Source organism: Myxine glutinosa, chromosome 6, assembly GCF_964187855.1.
Source record: "Myxine glutinosa chromosome 6, kmMyxGlut1.1, whole genome shotgun sequence".
Classification (NCBI taxonomy): Eukaryota; Metazoa; Chordata; class Myxini; order Myxiniformes; family Myxinidae; genus Myxine; species Myxine glutinosa.
Genome location: NC_136266.1, coordinates 100,811,890 through 100,836,494, shown reverse-complemented (window position 1 = coordinate 100,836,494; position 24,605 = coordinate 100,811,890). Strand labels below are relative to the sequence as shown.

General features: G+C 43.1%; 1 protein-coding gene across 1 annotated transcript in view; it reads right to left on the bottom strand.

The window, feature by feature from the left end:
* Positions 1–24,605, bottom strand: part of LOC137430116 (55 kDa erythrocyte membrane protein) — a 138,924-nt gene that overhangs the window by 90,627 nt on the left and 23,692 nt on the right. The gene's annotated exons all lie outside the window — the stretch shown is intronic.

Sequence of the window (24,605 nt, the reverse complement as noted above, 5' to 3'; positions counted from 1 at the left end):
GCTGTCTGCATCGATGCACCACATTATGGACCACATGCCTGTGGCCGAGCACCACTGATGGACCCCATGGGTTGGGGCATGGCCCCTCTGCTGGAACCGGCCACGAGGGCCCGAAATCTTGCTGGCGGACCTTGGCCACAGGGCACCGATGCCCCACAGGTGAACCACACGTAGTCGGCCCTGTGGGCCATAAATAAAGAAAATAAAAAAGCCACATGGGGCACACTTTATTGCAAATAGGCCGCCAGTAAGAAAATGAAAGAAAGACAACAACTGGAAGACAATAATAATAAAGAGCAGTGGGAGCCGAAGAGCAAGAGACACCTGCAGGGTTAGGGGTTGTTGTTTTTATTTTCATGAACAATGGTGACTGCACCGATTGGTGCTTGAGGGTGCTTTGGTGCGTTTTTGGGTGCTTTAATGGTGCATTGATGCAGAGCAGACTCTCTCCCCCCCAGAAAGAACAATCACAGGTCCTGGGTTAGTCTTGTAAATAAAGTAGCGTCAATTGTAAATAATGCTCCCTACCGCTGTATGTGTAGTTTGAGAATTCTTTCCGCGATTCGGTTATCCTGTGGGTGTGTTTCTGTGAGGAGAAGGGTGCAACGTTGCAGGGGGACATATTTACTCATTTGTGAATATCTGTAAAACTGTCGCACTCAGGGTAGAGTTAATAGTAGAGGGAACTACATCTGAGTGCCACACTAAAATAGGTAAAAATTTATCGGGTCGGGACGCCCCGAGGGTAGAGAAGGGTGCAATGTTGCGGATATGGGATTTGGCCTCCATATCCGCTTGTAAATATTCCCCTATTTCCCCAATACTCCCCAACTATCCCCAATCCCCCATTCCCTAGTCCCATTGTCTGTAAACAACACTCTGTAGAACCGACCTTCCCCTTTTTCCCCCATTAACTGTCGTGCCCAGGTTCACCGCATCTCACGTAGACAACTATAGGACCTCTTGCTAGTTATTCTTAGTCTATGTCAGTTAAGGACTCGTTTCCATTAATTCTGACTCTTCGTTGCACCAGAATGTGATTGTATGGCACCAGTAGTGAGTTTAGGACCTCCCAATACCTCCCCACAACCTCATCTCCGCATCCTCCCATCATCTCATGGAACAACAACAACTACAACCACAGCGGGGGCGGCGCGGCCGCGGTGCGGGGAGTGGGCGTCCTCACTCCGGCTCGGTTAGCCGCCATGGCCCACGTGCTCCAGGTTACCTCCAGGTTACGGGGTTACCACGAAGGGGCTGGCTGCAGCTCCTCGTCAAGGGCGGAGCCCGGTAACCCTCCCGCACCCAATGAGAAGCAACGGGCCGATTCCATCTGGGGCGGAGCTAACGAGCCGAGGGCGTGTCACTCCCCGCCGGATATACGCAGCGACTGACCGGACGTGACGTCAGATGTGCCCCGAGCTTGAAGAAGAACCAGTCGCGACCTCCGAGCACTGAGAGACCTCCCTGCATCTTTCGGACCGTGTGGATCCTGTCCCTGAGCCAAGAGTGCACCTTGTGCTGTCCACCGACTACCTGCCCTTCCTTGCTATCAATCCCCGTGTGAGTCAGTCTTGTCCCGTTTATCTGTCGTCTGTCGGGGTTACTATAAGACCGTGATTAAGTGCCTATCTTCCTATGCTGTCTCTCTTGTCCTTGTAATCTAACGTTCCGAACTATTATAACCTCCTCCGGAGGTCTTGAGAACTGTACCCCTGGTGTCGTGTCATTTAATCCAGCCGTTGTGTCCTTTCCGTAATTGATTTAGCATAGCGCGACTCGGCCAACGTTCGAGCATAATCGGGTAAACTGTGCAGACGCGGTCATACCAAACCACTCGGTAAACCAACATCCACAACCGCGTCTGTAACAATATATATATATATATATATATATATATATATATATATATATATATATATATATATATATATATATATACACACATACACACATATATATATATATATATATCCAGAGAGGTGGCTTGTTATGTGCCAAGTTGGTATGTGCACCTTAGCGGTGAATTAATCTCATAGATTATGATCTGTTTCTTTTCAGGAGCTATAACCCTTCGTATATTTTATTGAGTAAACAAGGTATAATGGGAAATGACAGCACCTAATTAATTCCATGAATGTGCAGAGGTAATGGAGCGGTTAGTTGGCTTAGCGGTTAGGGTGCAGGCTTGGGATCCTAGAATCCTGAGTTCGAATCCCAGCTGACCGCTGAATTAATGCCAGGGGGGTTGACTCAGCCTGTCATCCTTCCGAGGTCGGCAAATTGAGTACCAGCTTGCTGGGATGAATGATCCCGGTGTGTACCCCGATTTAGAATAGGTACACCGTATCCCTGCGCATCGTAGGAGGCGACTAAGGGTTGGCGTCAGGAAGGGCATCCGGCCATAAAACGTTGCCTCAAACAGGGAACCATGATTGCCATGGGTCCCGCTCTAGTGGGGAAAAATGACCTTAAAACGATCATTCATTCATTCACACATTCGGAGCATAAACAAGTTATTATTTTGTAAGGTGGAAACACAAATTGGTGTTTGCAAAAAAATTTTTATATTGATGGATGGAGGTTATGTTTTACCCCTGTCTGTTTAACTGTGAGCAGGATATCTCAAAAAGTTGTGGATAGGTTGGTGTGTGACATGGATAAATTGGTTCTATTTTGGTGAAGATCAGGATGTGGATTTGAGAATATTTAAAATGATTCTTCACCATTGAGAGATAGGGACAAAAACAGTATACATAGCAGATATCTGAAAAAGTTATGGACGGATTTGGATGAAACGTGGTGGACAGGTTGGATGTGAACTAAGATCCTATCCTACAAAACATAAACGGTTCAGGTTGGCTGTGGTATGCGCTCTACCGAGTGCCATTCTAGTTATCCCACGCACGCGAAGCGAAAGGTGGGGTCAAGCAATTGGTTTATGTCCGTCCATCTGTCTGTCTGTCTTTTAAATTTGTATGATCGTTAGTTTATGATCGAGGAACAACGTATTTAAATCGAATGTTATATATTGAACACAAATCTGAACATGTATAAGACAAGTATGTTGGTTTATCAACCATTGGCTCAGAATTTGTCCCGATTGCACATGTGCAGAGGGGAGTGAGACAAGATTTTTACTGTCTGGCTGTTTGGCAGTCAAACAAAATTGAAAATCATTCCAAGCAGGAAGCTTAGTGTTTTTAAGGACGTTAGAAAAGACACATACGACAGGCACAAATAACTAATGTAATGCAAAGGTGATGTAATAGGCGCTGGAGAAAATGGCGGTAAAACCCAGAAATTATTTATTTACAGTCACGTGAAAAAGTAAGTACACCCCATGTAAAGTTTTGACTTTTTCAACATATTTCAACATACAGCTATTTGATCTTAATTTCAACAATATTGACAGATAAAGGTGATATAATATAACAAATATCATGAAACATTTACATTTTGTAGTCCATTGTATAATTTAAATAAACATAAATGCAAATTTCGCATGTGGAAAAATGTAAGTACACCCTTACATTTATCACTACTTCAAATATCTAAAATTAGAATTGGGTGCACCAGCTCAGGTGCAAATGATTAGAGCATCGTTAGAGAGGATCTTGGAGGAACCTGTCTTATTTAAACCTCAGACATTTAGTTTGGTTTGCTCTTTGTTGTTGAAGTGTGCGGCGTCACCATGCCTAGATCAAAAGAGCTCTCTGAGGCCTTCAGAAAGAAGGTTATAGATGCCTACGAGTCTGGGAAGGGATTTAAAAAGATCTCCAAACAATTTGAAATCAATTATTCGACTGTCCGGAAGATCATCTACAAGTGGAGAAGATTCCAAACAACTGCCAACTTGTTCAGGGCAGGCCGCCCCAGCAAGTTCAGCCCGAAAGCAGACCGCAAGATGCTGAAAGAAATCTCGAAGAACCCCAGAATGTCATCACGGGACCTACAGGTAGCTCTTTCCATTGTTGATGTCAAAGTGCACGAGTCTACCATTAGAAAGGGGCTGCACAAATTTGATCTACATGGGAGGTGTGCCATGAGGAAACCTTTGCTGTCCAGAAAGAACATCAGGGCAAGACTAGAGTTTGCCAATGAACACCTAGGCAAAGACCAGCACTTCTGGAACAATGTGCTCTGGACAGATGAGTCAAAGGTAGAGCTATTTGGCCACAGTACCAGAAGACATGTTTGGCGAAAACCAAAGACAGTATTTGACCACAAGAACCTGATACCAACTGTAAAGCATGGTGGTGGAAATATTATGGTTTGGGGCAGTTTTGCTGCATCAGGGCCTGGGCAGCTCACCATCATAGAATCCACTATGAATTCTTCATTGTACCAGAGGGTGCTTGCGGATAATGTGAGGTCATCTCTCGGAAAATTGAAGCTCAACCGAAGGTGGACCTTGCAACATGACAATGACCCTAAACATACCAGTAAATCCACCAAGGAATGGCTCAAAAGAAAGAAATGGAGGGTTCTGGAATGGCCAAGTCAAAGCCCGGATCTAAATCCCATCGAGATGTTGTGGGGGGATTTGAAACGAGCTGTGCATGCAAGAAACCCTTCAAACATCACTCAGCTGAAAGAATTCTGCATGGAGGAGTGGGCAAAAATTTCTCCCAGTCGATGTCAGAGACTGGTAGACAGTTACCGGTATAAGAAATGCCTACTTGAGGTTGTTTCTGCCAAAGAGGGCAATACCACCTATTAGAACCAAGGGTGTACTTACTTTTTCCACATGCAAAATTTGCATTTATGTTTATTTCAATTATACAATGGACTACAAAATGTAAATGTTTCATGATATTTGTTATATTATATCACCTTCAGTCCTTCATCTATCAATATTGTTGAAATGAAGATCAAATAGCATGGTGGTGGAAATAGCATGGTGGTGGATCAGTGTAAAAGAACACTATAAAAAAAAAAAAAAAAAAAAAAAAAAAATAGCTGTATGTTGAAATATGTTGAAAAGGTCAAAACTTTACATGGGGTGTACTTACTTTTTCACATGACTGTATATGCCTTTTACAATCTTTATTTTATTTGGATTTAATTATTGTGTATACATGACCACTGTAGTACACAAATTGTGTGTCATAATACTTTCAATAACCTCCAGTTTTGCAGTACTTCAATTTAAATAAAGGTTCAATGGGATGGTGTATAAGGGTGGTATTTGGGAAGATGACAAACCATTGGGAGGAAGGTCTAAGTGGATGGTACCATCATAATACTACCAGACATACACAAACAAGTATTGTTTGCTTTACCTTGATCAGGCACCAAAAATGCCAAATGACATGTTAAGCAAATGATTGGAGGAAATATTGCTTTACATACACAATCAGGACATGATTGTTATGGAGTTTCACCATTATCTACAGTGTTACGTGCTCCTCCCCAAACCCCGGTCACGGTGTACCTCCGAGCCCCGAGAGGAGTCACGGCAGAAAGATGTGTTATTCTGTATGTCAAAGATCAATGGTGAAACCACACCAATTGTTACCAACAAACAAGTATTGTATTAAGATCACACAAGAATAACAATACAACAACAATAGTAATCAATTGTACAGCCAATATACATTTCCTATGATGGTACCATCAGGTTCGTACAATATAACTCACTGTGCTCCAAGTGAGCAAAAAGAAAAACATTCCGCAATGTCTCTATTCCGGCATCAAGCCAAAGTCGATCCGCTCCAGTGATCGTCAGAACGATGTCCAATCGAGACCAGAATCCCGTTCGGATGACAGTCACAGTGCCGCTGCCAAAGCTGCGCAAAGTCGCCCTCAAGGCGACTGGGAAATCACCCCCTCAGGTGTGGACGTTCCACGGCTCCCACTCGGCGAACCACAGATTTCCCACTCAAAAGCCACGTTGCCCACACACACCAGATTAACGTCTGAACGCGGTGAAAATGGTTGAAGCGAGATGAAAAACCTTGAGCGAAGCGCAAGTCCTGCGCGAGGTAAAAATGGCCGACGGCCCGTTCTCGTGGCGTAACGGCACTCTGATGATTCTCTCCGGAATCAACCACAAAACCTGTCACGCAGGTTTATCTGTCACGGCGATGACAACTCTGTCGCAGGAATCCCTTTCCCGGGAAACCCAAAGTTCACTCGTGACCCTCGTTCACCAATTGTTCGCTCCAGACCTCGAAGCAGCTCGGCTTCTTGTCTGACTCACTCGCTCCGCCTTCTCTTCCTCCTCTTCCTCTTCTCCCTCTTCGTCGTCGTCCGGTTCCGGTTTCATTTAAAACATTAACTTTTTTACCTTTTGAAAATAGTAATCTCTATTTCCCCCAAACGCCAACAATAATGGTACATGGTATCAAAAATGTTTACAGTGGATGAAAACCACAACAACGGAAGTGACGAATCCGTAACACTTCCCCCCCTCAAGAAAGAAAGTTTGAACATAGTGAAAACTTTCTTTGCAGGCAAAAACTCTTTTAACAAACAAAAGTAAAACTCACACCCAAATTATCAATTCACGTGAGCAACAATAATTAATATTCCCCAAAATAAAGCAACAAAACTTCCAAATAACCTATAGAAATTTCCAAAGTTAGTTCACTCTGGAGAAAGCATCAGCAACGACATTGTCCCTGCCCTTTACATGCTCAAATTCCAAGTTGAACTCCTGCAAAGCCAAACTCCATCTCATCAACCTCTGATTTTTCTTTTTCTTTTTTTGAATGAAGGTTAAGGGGTTGTGATCAAAAATCCAAAGCAAAGCAAATCTATAGCACTTTTTGAAGGAGGCCGAGCTGAGAGCCAAGTTTCATGGTGGTGAGGCCTGGAAGTATTCACTGCATGGACGCATATAGGAACGTGGAGTTCACGGGTTAATCCATGTGGGAATCTTGGCTCGGCTGCTCCTGAGCACTCTGTGCTTCCAACTCTTCTCTTGATCATAAAAATCATAATCACGGTTGTAGAGTTGGGTGTTGTAGTCACGTGAGTAGCGGTCCCCATCTCGGCTACCACCGTAATAGTCATCCCGGCGAGAGTTGCCAAAACTGCGCTGCTGCTGCTGGGAGCCTCCGTAGTAATCACAACTGCGGCCACCACCAAAACTACTACTCCCACCCAGGGAGCCAGACCCACCCCTGAAACTACCTCCACATTTTCCTCCTCTGTAGCCCCCTCGACACACATGGCCTGCCTTCTCTACTGTTATGGTCCGACCATCCAAATCCTTGCCATTCAAATCCTGTTCTGCCTCTTTGGCGTCCTTTGTGTTTTCAAACGTGACAAAGCCAAACCCTCTCGACTTTTGTGTCTTTTATCAGCAGCACTTCCAAGAGTGGTCCATATTTGCCAAAGATAGAGTCCAGAACATCTTTACTTGTGTCAAAGTTCAGTCCACCTACAAAGAGCTTGCCAACATTGCCTCCATCCATGACTTGTGTGTGCTGACACTTAGTTTCAGTGTACTCGACAAGAAGTGACTGTGCAAAGCGTGACGTCAGTACCTTCTCCTTCTCTTCAGAGCGTTTCCTACCCATAGCACGAGTCGCGGCACAGGATGGAAAGATACCCGGAATCTCCTGCTCTAACTGTGCGGTGTTATTTTCCATACTAGGCTTTTCAACAAACATCGGATTACCAGAAACTCGACCACCGGCCAAATCATTCCCGATAATAAAAGACATTCCCTCTACAGGAAGAGTGGCTTGTAAACCTACGGTGACCGGTTCTGACACCAAATCAGACTTCAAATGGATGACATGAAGTGGAGCTTTAACATAGCCACCAACCCCCTGTAAAAGAACACTAACACCAGTTGCCGTCTTCTCTGACAATGGCAAAATGCCCTCAAGCATCAAAGATTGATGTGCTCCTGTGTCCCTCAATACCCTAACAGGTCTCTGGTTAGTTAAGTCTCCATCCAGTGACACAAACCCCTCTGAAATAAAAGGTTTGTAACCCTCTTGAACAAGGTCGTTCTGTGATGCCGTAACTTTGGCATGGGAACCTTCACAAGCCACTGTCCTCCAAGGTCGATTTCTCGCATTTGCCAATGCATTCGGAGTTGCACGAGTTTGACTCCGCCCCTTGTTTCTTCCTTGTCGGGCGTAACATTGGGACATCAAATGCCCAGGTTTCTTGCAAAAAGCGCAAGTAGGCCCGGAGGAAAAACTCGTGGTCTGCCTCGGGCCCTCCGGAAGATAAGCCTGTCTTGGAACTGTAGTCTTCTGATCCCTAAAAGTCGCGGTATCAGATTTCTCCCCATAGTCATCTCTAGGCCGCCTCCATGAATATTTGTTCTCCGCCCCTGATTTACCATAACTCCCCTGGCTAACTCTAGGTGGGACGTTAAGCTTGTGGAACCCCATCCTGTGTGTCAAGGCATAGTCATCTGCCATGGTTGCTGCCTTATACAACTCTGGTACTTTCTTTTCATCCAGATGTACTTTAATGTCCGCGTGGACACACTGTTTGAATTCCTCCACCAAGATCAATTGTCGCAACAGGTTGAAGTCTTTCCCAATCCCCTTCGAGTCACACCACCGATCAAACATGGTTTCCTTCATTCTGGCAAACTCCACATGGGTCTCACTCTCCCTCTTCCTGGCATTCCTGAATTTTTGCAAGTAAGCTTCAGGGACCAATTCATAGGCTTTGAGAATGGTTTTCTTCACTATCTCATAATCTGCACATTGGTCAATCGGTAAAGCCGAATAGATATCTTGAGCTTTACCCACCAGAACACTTTGCACTAACATAGTCCAGGACCCCACAGGCCATTTTAGCATTTGAGCCACTTTCTCAAAGTGTAAAAAAAACTTGGCTACCTCCTTTTCATTGAAGGGTGGAACCAGACTCACATGCCGACCAACATCCCAAGTGTTCTGACTAGTTGTCGAACTAGCCGGCATGGATACTACTTCTCTCCGTTCTCCCAGTAATTCCAGCTCCCTGAGTTTAAGTTCCTTATGATACTCCATGTCACGTTCCTTTAACTCCCTTTCGGCTCTCCTTTCCTCTGCTCTTTCCTCTGCTCTTCTTTCTTCTTCAGCTCTCCTTTCCTCTGCTCTTCTCTCCTCGAGTTCTCATTCCTGTTCTGCTCTTCTTTCCTCGAGTTCCTTTTCAGCTCTCCTTTCCTCTGCTCTTCTCTCCTCGAGTTCTTTTTCAGCTCTCCTTTCCTCTGCTTTTAAACTTTCCTGGCTCTGCAGTTGCATCTCCATTTTCCGGAGCTCCACATTTTCTTTTTCCTCGGGTAACCAATCAAAGGCTACCTCTTTCCATGTTCCTTGTCCCACCAGAGATTCTACCACCATTGTCTGCATCTCTGCTTTCTTCATATTAACTCGGACCTCCAAGTTAAAATATTTGGCCAATATCAAGAGTTCCGATCTTTTTAACGCCTGAAACTGTGCCTCATTAGGGGACGCTGCCAACTTTTCTGCGTCAAACACCATTGTGACTATCAGTTAACACCTGTTAACCTTCACACAAAAAATTTCAAATTTTCTTTTGTAAAATTTGGGAATGTTAGAAAAATTCCAAATTTGGGAATTTGGGGAATGTTAGGGAATTATATCCCGGACGAGCCCCCAATTTCTATTACGTGCTCCTCCCCAAACCCCGGTCACGGTGTACCTCCGAGCCCCGAGAGGAGTCACGGCAGAAAGATGTGTTATTCTGTATGTCAAAGATCAATGGTGAAACCACACCAATTGTTACCAACAAACAAGTATTGTATTAAGATCACACAAGAATAACAGTCCAACAACAATAGTAATCAATTGTACAACCAATATATATTTCCTATGATGGTACCATCAGGTTCGTACAATATAACTCACTGTGCTCCAAGTGAGCGAAAATAAGAACATTCCCCAATGTCTCTATTCCGGCATCAAGCCAAAGTCGATCCGCTCCAGTGATCATCAGAACGATGTCCAATCGAGATCAGAATCCCGTTCGGATGACAGTCACAGTCCCGGTGCCAAAGCTGCGCAAAGGCGCCCTCAAGGCGACTGAGAAATCACCCCCTCGGGTGTGGACGTTCCACGGCTCCCACTTGGCGAACCGCAGATATCCCACTCAAAAGCCACGTTGCGCACACACACCAGATTAACGTCTGAATGCGGTAAAAATGGTTGAAGCGAGATGAAAAACCTTGAGCGAAGCGCAAGTCCTGCGCGAGGTAAAAATGGCCGACGGCCCGTTCTCGTGGCGTAACGGCACTCTGATGATTCTCTCCGGAATCAACCACAAAACCTGTCACGCAGGTTTATCTGTCACATCGATGACAACTGTCGCAGGAATCCCTTTTCCAGGAAACCCAAAGTTCACTCGTGACCCTCGTTCGCCAATCGTTCGCTCCAGACTTCGAAGCAGCTCGGCTTCTTGTCCGACTCACTCGCTCCACCTTCTCTTCCTCCTCTTCCTCGTCCGGTTCCGGTTTCATTTAAAACATTAACTTTTTTACCTTTTGAAAATAGTAATCTCTATTTCCCCCAAACGACAACAATAATAGTACAACAACAAACAACATGCATTTTAAGGCCATTTTCCCTGCTAGAGCGGGGGTTAGCCTAGAGCGGGACACCAATAATAGTACTTGGAATCAAAAATGTTTACAGTGGATGAAAACCACAACGGGAGTGACGAATCCGTAACAACAGGGTGTCCACAAAGTCGCGCATCATAGGCAAAACATTTATTTGTAAGGTTGGCTACATCAGTTGTTCGAAATGTGTCCCACCAATCTCAAAACTTTTTATTCAGAATAAAGTTAATGAAACTATAAAGAATAAAGTTATAAAATCTGAAAAAAATACATTAAAAATAAATATACATTAGATAAATTAAATAATTTCCTATGATGTGCGACTTAGTGGACACCCTGTATTATATAATACTGGGTCGGGTTTTTGTGAGCAAATAGTTTACATGCTTGCCAATTGACTTCATGTTCAAAATTTGGACAATACATCACCCACGTTATGGACCTTGACAAGTTTTATATCCATTTGTTGATTTACCATTCTTTCTTCTTCTTTTAGCCAATTTTAAAATTACGTACGTTCCTGTATGGCTACCATTACTTTCCACATCCGACCGACCACGTTTCCCAAGCTTGCATCATTTCACATGAGAACATAAGACGTATTCAAAAAAATTAACCTTTTTAGAGTCAAATCGTTTATTTTACCACAGCCTTACGTTTCGATACTTCTGAGTAAATATTTTTTACCAGCGGGGTCACCCGTGGGAATCCCACGGGCATGTATGTGTGTGACATTTCGACATATTGAGTTAGATGCTGCACCTGCACATTCAGTTATATAAAATGGTTACTGGTAATTGATCACATCCACAAATGATGTAATCCACACAATTTATGTACTTTACATAACGTTAATAGGAATACATGCCCATGTAGATGGGAAATACAGTTTGTTTGAAATAAATCACAAATATCAGAAGAAAGTTTTTAAAATTTAGAACTATTCTCACTCAGAGGGAACAATATTATCAGATACTTCGGCCGGATTCATTATGGCTGCGGTTTTATATGTTTGCTGAGCACTCCAGCGTCTTTGTTGCTCAGCATGCCGTGCGAGTCTGTGTTGGCGTTCATCGACGGTCTCGTTCTCACACCTCATCGTTGTTGCAGCAGCATCCTGTGCGAGTCTGTGTTCACGTTCCTCAACTGTCTCGTTCTCCCTCCTCATCGTTGTTGCAGCAGCATCCTGTGCGAGTCTGTGTTCACGTTCGTCGAGGGTCTCGTTCTCCCTCCTCATCGTTGTTGCAGCAGCATCCTGTGCGAGTCTGTGTTCACGTTCCTCAACTGTCTCGTTCTCCCTCCTCATCGTTGTTGCAGCAGCATCCTGTGCGAGTCTGTGTTCACGTTCCTCAACTGTCTCGTTCTCCTGTCTCATTCGTTTTCTTGCTGCAACCTGTTCAAGTCTGCATTGACGTTCGACGACGGACTCGTTCGCCCTTCTCATTCGTTTTCTTGCTGCATCCTGTTCAAGTCTGCGTTCTTCATCGACTGTGTCATTCATTTTGGAAATGGAAGTTTCCACGCAACGCATGAATTGTCACGAGTCAAGAGGAAGTCTCTCGTCATCATCAAATGACAAATAAATTACATTGTGAAAATTAAACATTTCAAATAAACCTATTTAAAGTGTATGCTCAAATAACTAATAAATAAAAAAACGAAGAAATATCTCTCGGTAATTTCCTGAACCATATTTTACTTCCGGCTAATAATGTTGAATGAAATAGAAACGAGGAAATATATGTCGTTTTGTGACGACTGTCATCAAAAGTAAACGGTGAATTCACTCGGTTTATTCGGTTCGGCTCGGTTCACTCGGTTTAAAGAAAAAGCGATAATGTCGACATGTTGCCGTCTGTCATGTTGGGCGGTGTATGATACATGTTGGGCGGTGTATGATACATGTTGGGCGGTTGTTGGCGGTTGGGCGGTGGGCGGTGATATGGTGTATTTTTAAAAATATATCTCTGCATTTTCCCGCGTTGCTGACACCGAGTCCAAAACCATCGATAAAAATGAAATCAGATGGGGAGTTAGATTGGAGATAAAGGCGTGAGAGAGACTCAATGGCCTTGAAGTTACAGGCCTTTGAGAATTCATTTCGTTCTATAAACGGCAACTTTCATCGGATTTTCTTCCCGTTTTTTTTCAACCGAGTCTAAAACTATGTTAGCGACTGTGAAAAATGAAATGATATATCGAATTTGATTTGAAATAAAACTGGGAGAGAGAGCAAGACACCACGGGCCTACAAAACAGGCCTCAAAGCTATGCAAGTTAATAAAATGGTGGATATTTGTTTATATGAAGCGAAGCCTCTCCCAGAATGGGTGGAGCTATGGGTGGAGCTACTCTGCAAACCGAGTAAGCCACACCCTGGACAGACGCCCAACAGACAGACAGACAGAATCATCTACGGCTATTATAATAGAGATAGTTTGTAATTTTTGTGACATGATTTGTACTCATCTTTTCCCTTTAACTTGTATGTTTTCGAACGTGCATTTTCCATGGGTATCGCTAGTCAGACATGGTCATGAAGACTGCACTTCATGTCTCAGTAGTACTAACACTTCACCAGCTAGTCAAACATATGGTAGTATCTCAATATACGGTACTGTACAGACAATGTACAATAATGCTTTTCACAACTGGTACAGCCTGTTTAAAGTAAGATTGTATATGGTGAACACATACAGCGCCTTCAGAAAGTATTCACACCCCTTGACTTTCTTCACATTTTGTTGTTACAGCCTGAATTTAAAATGGACTAAATTGAGATTTTTATCACTGATCTACACATAATACCCCAAAATGTCAAAGTGGAATTTAAAATATATTTTTTACAAATCAATTAAAAATCAAAAGCTCAAATGTCTTGAGTCAACAGGTATTCAACCTCTTTGCTATGACATTCCAAATTGAGCTCAGGTGCATCCAATTTCCTTTGATCATCCTTGAGATGTCTCTACAACTTACAGACTTGGCATTTAATATGGAATTTTTTTTTTGTGGGGGTGAACTTACTTTTCAAGATGACTTAGAACCAAAAGTTAATTGGAATTATGTTGAAATTATTCTAGATTTTGTTAATGTGACCTTTAAATGAAACAAAAACCACATTTGACATTTCGAAGCAAATAAATTGATCCTTGAAAGTGATATGAACTGATATCGAACTCAATTCACGGACAGTACTGTGTTAAACTTCTGTACGTTTTCCAGAAGTATGTCTGTATTTTGCACATTAGCCAAAAAAAATTTCAACAAAAACAAATGCTAAATTATGACTGGGATTACGGACAGTAAAATTACAGTTCAGTACTTCGTGTAACCCTCATGAGCATTCAGGAGAGCACGTACACGTCGAGGCATGCTGTTCACGAGATTTGCCAAGGTTTGGACAGGAATCCCTTGCCATGCAGTGACAATAGCCTGCTGCAATTCACGCACAGAGGTGGGCTGCTGGTCCAAGTTGTCGATTTGACGCGTTAATTCTGCCCACAAGTTCTCTATCGGATTCATATCCGGGGACATGGCAGGCCACTCCATATGCTCCACACCACGGTCAGCAAGAAAGTGTTGGATCATGCGAGCACGATGAGGCCGTGCATTGTCATCTTGGAAGACAAAGTTTCCTCGAAAGGCTGCACGAGCAAATGGAAGCAATGTTTCTTCCAGAATGACCCTGTACTTGAACTGGTTCAGGTTTCCATTCAGAACAACCAGGTCAGTTTTGCCCCCTACATGAAAAGCAGCCCAAACGGTCACCCCACCACCTCCAGCTTGGACTCTTGGCACTATACAATCTTCGTTGTGGGCTTCATGCACTTGTCTGCGCACTCTGACGAGGCCATCTTGACGATAGACCAGAAATCTAGACTCGTCACTGAAGGTCACGTGATTCCAGTGTCCTGGCTGCCATTGACGGTGCTCTCTGGCCCACTGCAATCGGTGCTGGCTGTGTTGTCTGGTCAGGCGTGGCTTTCTCAGGGGACGCCTGGCACGATGGCCTGCTTGAACCAGTCGTTGGTTGACTAGCCTTCTGGATACAGGCACATTTGTCAGTTGCTGCCACTCAGCCCTAAGCCGATTAGCTGACTTGGTACGGCCATTGCAGACTAACCGGTGCAGCTGGCGATCATCTCTCCTTGTGGTTCTGCGTGGACGTCCTGGCCTAGGTATTGGAGTAGGGACACCCCTCTGAGCATTTCGTTTCAGGATCTTTGACACGTGACCTTGCGTGATGCCATACTGCCGAGCAATAGCACGCTGTTTCATGCCAGAATTTCGTAAAGCCACCACTCCATGACAAACAGCATTGTCAAGTTGACGGACCATCTCCAGAAGAAGCGGCAATAACTTTTGTAGACGTGCAGCAGTTGTTTTCCACTAATACAGAACGCAACAACCCTTATATACCCGATTGTGAAGCCAATCGTCAAATGTACCTCTCCTTACATTTTGTCACGCCACCTGTGATATAATCCCGTTATTGACTTCTTGCTGCGAAAGACAATCAGTGACATGGTTCTTTCAACAAAGACATCACCGAAGGGTAAAAGAAACTCACCAGATTGATATACTGAGTTCAGAAAGTAAACCCAAGTCAAGAAAAAAAAAAATTCCATATTAAATGCCAAGTCTGTAAATGGAGTCTACATGTGGCTAATTCAATTGATTGGGCATGAAATAGAGAAAGAAACACACCTTTCTATATAAGGTCCCTCAGTTGACAGTGCATGTCAGAGCATAAACTTTACCATGAAGTCCAAGGAACTGTCCATAGAACTCCAATATAAAATTGGGAGGAGAGATAGATCCGGGGAAGGGTATAAAATAATTTCTAGCGTGTTGAAAGTGTCCAAGAGCACAGTGAACTCCATCATTGGGAAATGGAAAGAATATGGAACTATCAAGACTCTTCCTAGAGTTAGCAGTCTGACCAAACTGAGCAACCGGGCAAGAAGGACCTTGTTCAGGGAGGTGACCAAGAACCCCATGACCACTCCAACAGAACTACAGAGTTCCTTGGATGAGATGGGAGAACCTGATGGAAGGACAAGTCTTTGCAGCACTTCACAAATCTAGGCTTGATGGGAGAGCATTCAGACAGAAGCCACTGCTCAGAAGAAGGCACATGACAGCATGCCTGGAGTGAAGGCACGTGAAAGACTCTGAGAGCATGAGGCAAAAATTGAACTATTTGGCCTGAATAAAAAGCGCTATGTCTGGCGGAAACAGAGCACAGCTGATCACCCATCTAACACCATCCCTACCGTGAAGCATTGTAGTGGCAGCATCATGCTATGGGGATGCTTTTCAGCAGCAAGGACTGGGAGACTTGTAAAGATATAGGGAACAATGAATGGAGCCAAATACAGGCAAATCCTTGGGCAGAACCTGTTACAGAGTGCAAAAGACCTTAGACTAGGGCGAAGATTTACGTTCCAACAGGACAATGACTCCAAGCATTCAGCCAAAGCAACACTGCAATGGCTTCAGAACAAGAACGTGAAAGTCCTTGAGTGGCCCAGCCAAAGCCCAGACTTTAATCCAATTGAGAATCTGTGTAAAGACTTGAAGATTGTTCTTCACCGGCATTCCCCATCCAACTTGACAGAGCTTGAGCAAATCTGCAAGGAAGAATGGGAGGAACTCCCCAAATCCAGATGTGCAAAGCTGATACAGACAATAATCGAAGCTGTAATTGCTATAGAATCAAAGCTGTAATCACTGCCAAATGTGCTTCCACGAAGTATTGACTCAGGGGATTGATACTTATGTAAGTTAGATATTTCTGTATTTCATTTTGCATGCATTTGTAAAAGATTCAAAAAAAATGCTTTTCACTTTGTCATTATAGGGCATTTTGTGTAGATCAGTGACAAAAAATTAAATTTAATTCATTTTAAATTCAGGCTGTAACACAACAAAATGTGAAAAAGTCAAGGGGTGTGAATACTTTCTAAAGACACTGTATAATGAATGTGACAAAAATGTGCTGCCATTATGAGGAGATCTTCAAGTCTGATGGAAGAGATGTTCAAGTTAAACACATATAATTTGTAGAATCGTTTGTTTTGCCACTTTGGCACCAAACTTTGCTTTCATTGACACAAGCAGCATCCAGCAGAATTGATATGTGCTAATGGAAAATAAGGATACACAATAGCCCCAGCAAAAGATAATGCATCAACCAGCACTAATGCATTAATGAAATTACTTCTGCATCAACCAGTACTAAAGACTCAAGACAACAAAAACAAGTCAGACTTTCTACAAAACATCTCAGTTGTTTCAAATGCTTTCACATTGCAGACAGGTCTGTGGTCTCTCTGTCTTCGATCACATCCCTCCTGTGCTTTCACCCTCAGCAATTTATGTGCTTTGTCCCCCCCCCCCACCCCCGTAGGTTTCTGCAGGATGTACGTGGTCCACCACCCTTCTGGTGAAACTTCCCAAATCCAGAATCACAACTCACCCCTGCCCATTGGTTCCTCTATTATCCACATTATTTTCAATCTCATTATTCCCTCCAGGTTTTCAAAAGAGCTGTCCCATCTCAGATTGTCCCCCATCCAAAACCACGACCTTTTCTAGTCCCATTCATCCTCCCCAAGCCAACCTCTTATGTTTCCAGGTTTTTCTTCCCGAGAGTTTACTTATATCCATATTCCTCCATCCCACATCCTCCCCTACCACTCATTCTTCCCCACTTCACTTATTTGTCAAAGTCTCCCTCTATTTTGTTCCTCAATCCTAATATTGGTGTTTTCCCCCCTATATTTCTACTGTTCTTTTGTTATGTTACGTTCCCGATCCGTTGTAGATTCTAAGTCCTCCACGAGCCTTGTCTTTGTATATAAAAAAGAAAAAAAACTACTTGCAATCTCTGATTATTGCGACTGAAAAGCAATGTCCAAGCTATTGGACTGAAGAAAAGGCCTCACACAGTCCTAGATGAATTGTACAACTTCTTGCCAGATTGCTGTTTGGTGCAAATGTACATCCATAAGCTAATTCTGAAACTGTTAAAGGAACACAAATAGCAAGGTGTTATCAGTTGCACAAATTATTGTCTATTCAACAAATGGGGACAGAAAGCTCACCAAAACACGCTGCTCTATCACTGACAGTGCGGATGGAAGCATGTTCTTTATTTCGTTGCTCTACAGATTTGGTGATGGACTGTCAAACGATCAAGCAGGGAGAGTGGAGACAACCATGGCAGAAAGAGTCCAGGAACAAGGGGAAGTACAGTTCTACCAGCTCGTATCAATCAAAATGGATTTTCTAAAATGAAAACACTATCCTAGGAAAACAATGATATTCTGGAAGAAATGTTGTCTGGTCAGGCACCGCTCACTGTGCAATCGCAATGTGATACAGTGTCAAGTCCAAAGAGGCCAGGGAGACAACACAGGTACAACCACAGTCAAGGGAATAACAGCCTGTCTTGACAAAAAAAAACAATACAAGAAAGAGCACTCAACGTGAGCAAAGCTCATCAAGGTTTTGAAAAATCATGGGCAAAAAAAGGCAACATGACTTCTAATACCCGATTGTAAAGAGCACAAAATGTACCGGTACAGAAAGAGTGAACCACACTTATGAATGTGGCCACATGATGTCCAGTGATGCATCACCCAGAGAAATGCCCTCAGTGTTCACTATACGGGTACAATCACAGCTGATGGCAGACAAAGTGAAGCAGAAGGGTGTCATGATTGTCATGGACCAAGTCATGTATGCCAAAACACACGATATAGTGTCACAGAATCCATATAGGTTATTCAGAATTGTTGGGCACGTGGTTGTATTTCACATAGCAAATGAGGAATGTTGGGCCAGGAGATTTTGCTTTAAAGCAAAGTGTATATGCAATGGTTTGGACCAAGTCCTGGTTGGCATGGGCATTAAGTGAGATAAAATACAAAAGGCTTTTACATGACCAAGAGTGCCATCAAACGGTGTATGGTACACAGAGCAAAACGAAAATATAACCTGCTACAAGTTTTAGACAAAGTTATCTGTCCCATAAAAGAGCTGACAAACCCAGATTCGATGGAATGTTCCTTCGATGGAATGGCAAATTCAGGTGAGGAATAATATTCCAACCACATTCCATGACGTAAGGAAAAGGTCATTGGTTACAAGCAAGGGGCAGCCAGAATTGACTTTGCAGCAGATAAATACTGGAAAGTTCCATTAATCGTGCAGAATGTACAAAGTGCAGAAAGTGCAAAGTGCAGAATCCCAATGATCACTGGGTGGGGTGGAGGAACGGGGGAGAGGTGGGCTTAGAGGCGGGTACAGAAGATAAGACGACAATGGCAAATGTTTTGAGTTCTCAAATTAACAAGATAGCCGTGGTAGAGCACCTATTTGAAGTCTAGTCAAAGCAATGCAGAAGCCTTTTCAACACCATCATGTATTTCTCAAGGTGCACTATATCATTCAATTTCAGCAGCAGGTGGCATTTAGTTGTTGACAACCTGAGCAGCTCACAAGAGAAGGCAGATAGAAAGACTTCAATGAACACAAGCCTCACATTAAAAACATGCTACATCATATTTCTTTTTGCGAAGCTGCCTCTGCCAATCTTTTGTGCAATCTATGAAACTATTGTTACTTCTGTCCTCACAACTCCGTCCCATCTTTGCTTTAAGCACCCCACCCTCTTCCCCACCCGGTCCTCCATCCCAACCCGGTCCTCCCCTCCTCACCCTCCTAAAAGCAAACAGGCATTCCCACATCAAAACAGCCGAATATTTAACGCTTTACCCTCCCCTATGATGTTATCACCAACTTCACAGAAAACACGATTGAAAAAGCTCCTACATGTCATGGCTTGTCATGGTCACCTGTCCAACTCACAATCCCATGAGATATGCAGACAACATATGTGACCATGATCAGGTTAAGTGTGCCAATGAATGATCGTTTTAAGGCCATTTTCCCCGCTAGAGCGGGGGTTAGCCTTGCAGGCCCCATGACAATCATAGTTCCCTGTTTGAGGCAATGTTTTTATGGCCGGATGCCCTTCCTGACGCCAACCCTTAGTCGCCTCTTACAATGCGCAGGGATAAGGTGTACCTATTCTAAACCGGGGTACACACCGTGATCATTCATCCCAGCAAGCTGGTACTCAATTTGCCGACCTCGGAAGGATGACAGGCTGAGTCAACCCCCCTGGCGTTAATTCAGCGATCGACCGGGATTCGAACCCAGGATCCTCGGATCCTAAACCGGCACCCTAACCGCTAAGCCAACACCAGGGATCAAACCGAGCGGTTTGATTGTGTACGCCAATAAACAACCCAAAACGAATTTTCTTCTTCCTGATGTGTGTGTGTGTGTGTGTGTGTGTGTGTGTGTGTGTGTGTGTGTGTGTGTGTGTGTGTGTGTGTGTGTGTGTGTGTATATATATATATATATATATATATATATATATATATATGTATATATATATAATATATATATATATATATATATATATCTCTCTCAGATTATAATTTAAGTTCTCCAGCCTAATGAGCGCACGCTGTGACGTCACCGTCACGTACGTGTGCTTTGCCTGCCAAGCTCCGGAAGAGCCATCCGACAGTGCGTAATTTAGATCTTAGTTTAGATATTGTCATAAGTGCATACAAAAACTCACAGTTACCGACCTGCTTTCGCTCTTGTTGGGGCTTCATCAGGGCAACGCAGTGAGACCTGCATACACTTATGACTGAAAACCTTTCGGTTATATACCAGTCATTATGCGACTTCATACCATGAGTGGTGAACCACCATTAAGGTATCCCATCCAGCTATGCTGTACCTTAATGGGAGCGATAAGCACCGCCTGCCACACAGTACATTATCTCTGGTATCCACTCATTATATGGTTTTCAGTCATAAGTGTATGCAGGTCTCACTGCGTTGCCCTGATGAAGCCCCAACAAGGGCAAAACCAGGTCAGTAACTGTGTTTGAGGACAGACTAATGAATACATGTATTATTATATCGATTATTTGGTAGTATTAGTTGTTTTTTGTACTTTTTTTGCAGTTTGGGTCAACTGCATAAAGCCATATGATGCACCCGAAATCCATAAACTGTACTATATGGTACCCTACAGCTGTCAATTAAATTTGATATGCTCGAGTAAGCCAGATTTGTTAAAAACAAAAAATATTACGCATCTTCCTTCCATTACCCATCAGAATATCGAAAAACTGCACTTATCAATCTTTTCTGGTGTTATTTTGGTACTTTGTAGATAATGTACAAATGCCAAATGAAAACCATAACCTGAGTAGGATAGGAATTAGATGTGAAAGTGACGAATTGTTCCACTGGGTATACAATTGGTCAACCTGGTTCCTGGAATAGATACACCAGCAAATGCTGCCGAATTAGTGCAGTACGATAATGTACGAAAACAGGGTGCCGTAGGAATTTTGTGCTAAAATTGATTTTTTTGCTGGTTTGGTATCATTTTGGACCATAGTAACAGAAAATTTTAGGGTCCGAATTTTTCGGGCCCCAGAACGCCCTTTTCCGGGCCCTTTTCAAAATGGCCGCCACCGAACAGGCCCAAGGGCATATCTCAGGAACAAATTGGCTGATTTTGATGATCTTTGTGTCTAGTTGGGTTTTTTTTAGGGTGCCGAGTCATATTATGATGGTACCAGATCGATCTGAGGTAAAGGTCATTTGGTCAGGGTCAAGATTATGTAGGGGAGAGTGGGGCATAACCATAGAGCTAATATAAAATGGTGTTGTGGTGCTTTCAATAACACAGCAAATTGATGCTAAAGTGTTCAGCATAATTATGTACCTGTTTATTATACATTATCAGCATTAAAAAAAAAATCAGTTTCCAAGATGTTTCAGATTATGTATAGTCAATCACGACGTTAAGGTCAAGAATGAGCGTCAGGGTCAAATCTAGTTTGTAATGTTACTACATGTTGTAATTGTATACACGACAGTAAAGAATACCATCAAGTTGAATTTATGGCATCACACATTTTTCTTATGTTTCTGGTCTTGGAGCAGTTGCCTAACACAATTACAGACCTACTGAGTGTGGCACAGTGCAGTATCACACACAATGTCTCAAGACCTCTCCAATAGCTGTATTGTCTGCCTGGCAGGCGAATCGTCGCAGAAACAAGATTACTGACTTGTTAGCATGTTGCAGAGAGCGTATATCGTTGGGGGAGAATTAACTCAAGCCACTTGCAGATCGTTAGTCTAGTTTAGATGAATCTCAGCTAGAGAATGTTCGATATCATAGCGATTGTCGCAAGCCTATTGTGAACAAAGACCATTTAGAAAGAGCTAGAAACAGGAAGCGGGCTCATTCAGAATCTCTCTCTCGCTCTAATAGTTCATCAAAAAGAGGGCCTGGTCGTCCTGGGAAATACCAAGAAGGGACCCATCCTAGGCGCTTTCAGCTTTCAATGTGTGCCGAAAGAGGTGAAATGTATATTTTCTCCCTGCAAGTTCTGTGCACCATCTGACTCAGAACCGCTCCATCAGGTTCTGAGTGATCCGATGTGTTGAATTCTGCTTGATATCAAGAGCACGACTAAGGACGACACCATCAGGGCATGCGTCTCTGGTCTGGAACAGGAAGGCGATACCGCTGCCCAGGAAAAGTATTATCACAGAAAATGCTTACGGTATGCTCAACGGACATTCTCGGACAGGGTGAATAAGGATAAGATTACTCAGGAGATTTGTGATGAACTGTTGCTCTTATCTGTCAAAACATCACTGTCTGTTGGTGACGTTGTACTAAGTATGAATGAAATCAATGATGAGTATGTATCGATTCTAGAAGAGTATCACATAGATCATTATTGTGGCAACCATAAAAAGTACCTAAAAGAGTTGATTCAAGAATATCTTCCCAATGTCAAGTTTGTAAAATCTGTTCGTAAAAACGAAAGTGACAAAGTGATTTTATCAAAATCTGTCAGCGAGGCAGTTGAACTTGCTACAACACAGAATGCTTCAGTTGATGCTTTGGTTAGTTTGGCTAATGCACTCAGGGGAGAGATCATGAATCATCGACATTGGAAATTCAATGGTGATTTGAAGGATTTAAAAAATCCACCTATGCTGCAATTCTTCCTCAACCAACTCTTGTTTGGACCTCACGTTAGAAGAGTTACTGGTAGGCGAGATGCTGAAGTGCAAAAAACCGTCGATGTTGCATGTCAAATCCTAATGCAAAACACGCGAAGTGACAGGCACGTCAAGCATAAACCCAAGAATGATGGAGGATTCAGGCGTCTCGGAGTTGAAACACCACTGTCAATCGGACTGCCCCTCTCTGTTCATTCCCGGGTGCGGGACAAAAGTCTTATGACCAATCTCACAACTGTGTATATTGGCAGCGACTACCATCACATACTCGACATTGAAAAGCGTATTGAGCATGCTGTGCTGCTGAGAATGCAGCAGACTGGAGGTTTCTGTCTCCCTGACTTTGTGAAGAAGGACGTGAATGTCTGGTTTGCTATCGACAACATCGATCTCCTTGAAGATACTCCCTATGGACAGAATACCTTCCATGGAACACTTATTGTCCTTAATCAGAGGGAGGATGAGAAGGCTGCACCGATCAACACCCCTCTAGTCATCCCAGACAAGGTCCCATCCAAGCATCTCAAAGTTAAGATCAATTATCTTGAAGAACCAGTCATACAGCTGAAACCAATCAATTTTGAGGAGTACACGATCAGCCAAAGAGACCATCTGTTACCCAAGTACAAACACTATACTAACACCTGGGCGCTCACAAACTACATGGCTAATGAAAGACTCCAACCACAGGTTGCTGTTTCATCAGATGTAACTGGAGAAGCATCAACATTTCAGGAATCTGTGTTTGTATTGCAGTTTGTATTGCAGTTGTGACCTTGACCTTGACCAGATGACCTTGCCCTCTACCTCGAATCGATCTGGAACCCTCATAATCGGACTCGGCACTCTGAAAAAAAACCCAACTATACACAAAGATCATTAAAATCCACCAATTAGTTCCTGAGATATCCCTTAGGCCTGTCTGGTGGCGGCCATTTTGAAATGGGCCCAAAAATATTGGACCCTAACCTTGACCAAATGACCATGCCCTCTACCTCAAATCGATCTGGAACTCTCATAATCAGACTCGGCACCCTAAAAAAACACACCAACTAGACACACAGATCAATAAAATTCCTGAGATATCCCCCTAGACCCGTCTGGTGGCGGCCATTTTGAAAAGTGCCCGAAAAAATTGGACCCTAACATTTTTTGTTATTTTGATCCAAAATGGTACCAAATCTGCAAGAAAATCAATTTTAGCACAAAAATCCTACCGAATTACATATCATGCTGCACTAAATGGTACATGGAGACCCTGCTTAACATTCCATCCAATGGATGACACGTTCATTGATGCAAGCGCACACCTGCTAAGCACCTCGAGGGTGACAACTTATGGTGGCATTGGGAAGCAAACCCAGAATGCATCGCTTAAAGGCGAGTGCACTACCTCTATCCTGTGCAGTTCAATCTTGCGAGGATACAAAAGGTGAAATTAATAACCAATGATGAAAAGATGGCCTTATGCCTTCCAGAATTTGATTTTAGAAATTAATTATTTTAATTCTTCAAAAAAACTTCAAATGAAAGTTCAATTGAAATTTCAAAAATGATTTATTATTAAATATGATCATTATTAAATTGTTCATGTTCCATCCTTGTGGAGGAAAAATGCTATATTTAGATTGAATTTCCAGTAATTTCTGTGGAGACAGCCATGTCTAGTCTTTGTGGATCCATGACCGATTGTGAAACATGTTTACATCAAAACAGTAACAAATCATTTTTCTTTTTTGGAAAGTGGGAAAACAAACAGAGTTTAGAATTTTACGACTTAGGGAAATGATGATAGATTGCTTTCGTTAAAGGTAAAGGTGGGCAGACATTTTCCAGCTTTTCCCCATATTGTTGAACAAAACGTGCTTTTATGTCATGTGGGACGGAGTCGGTCAGTGCACATCATCTTAGA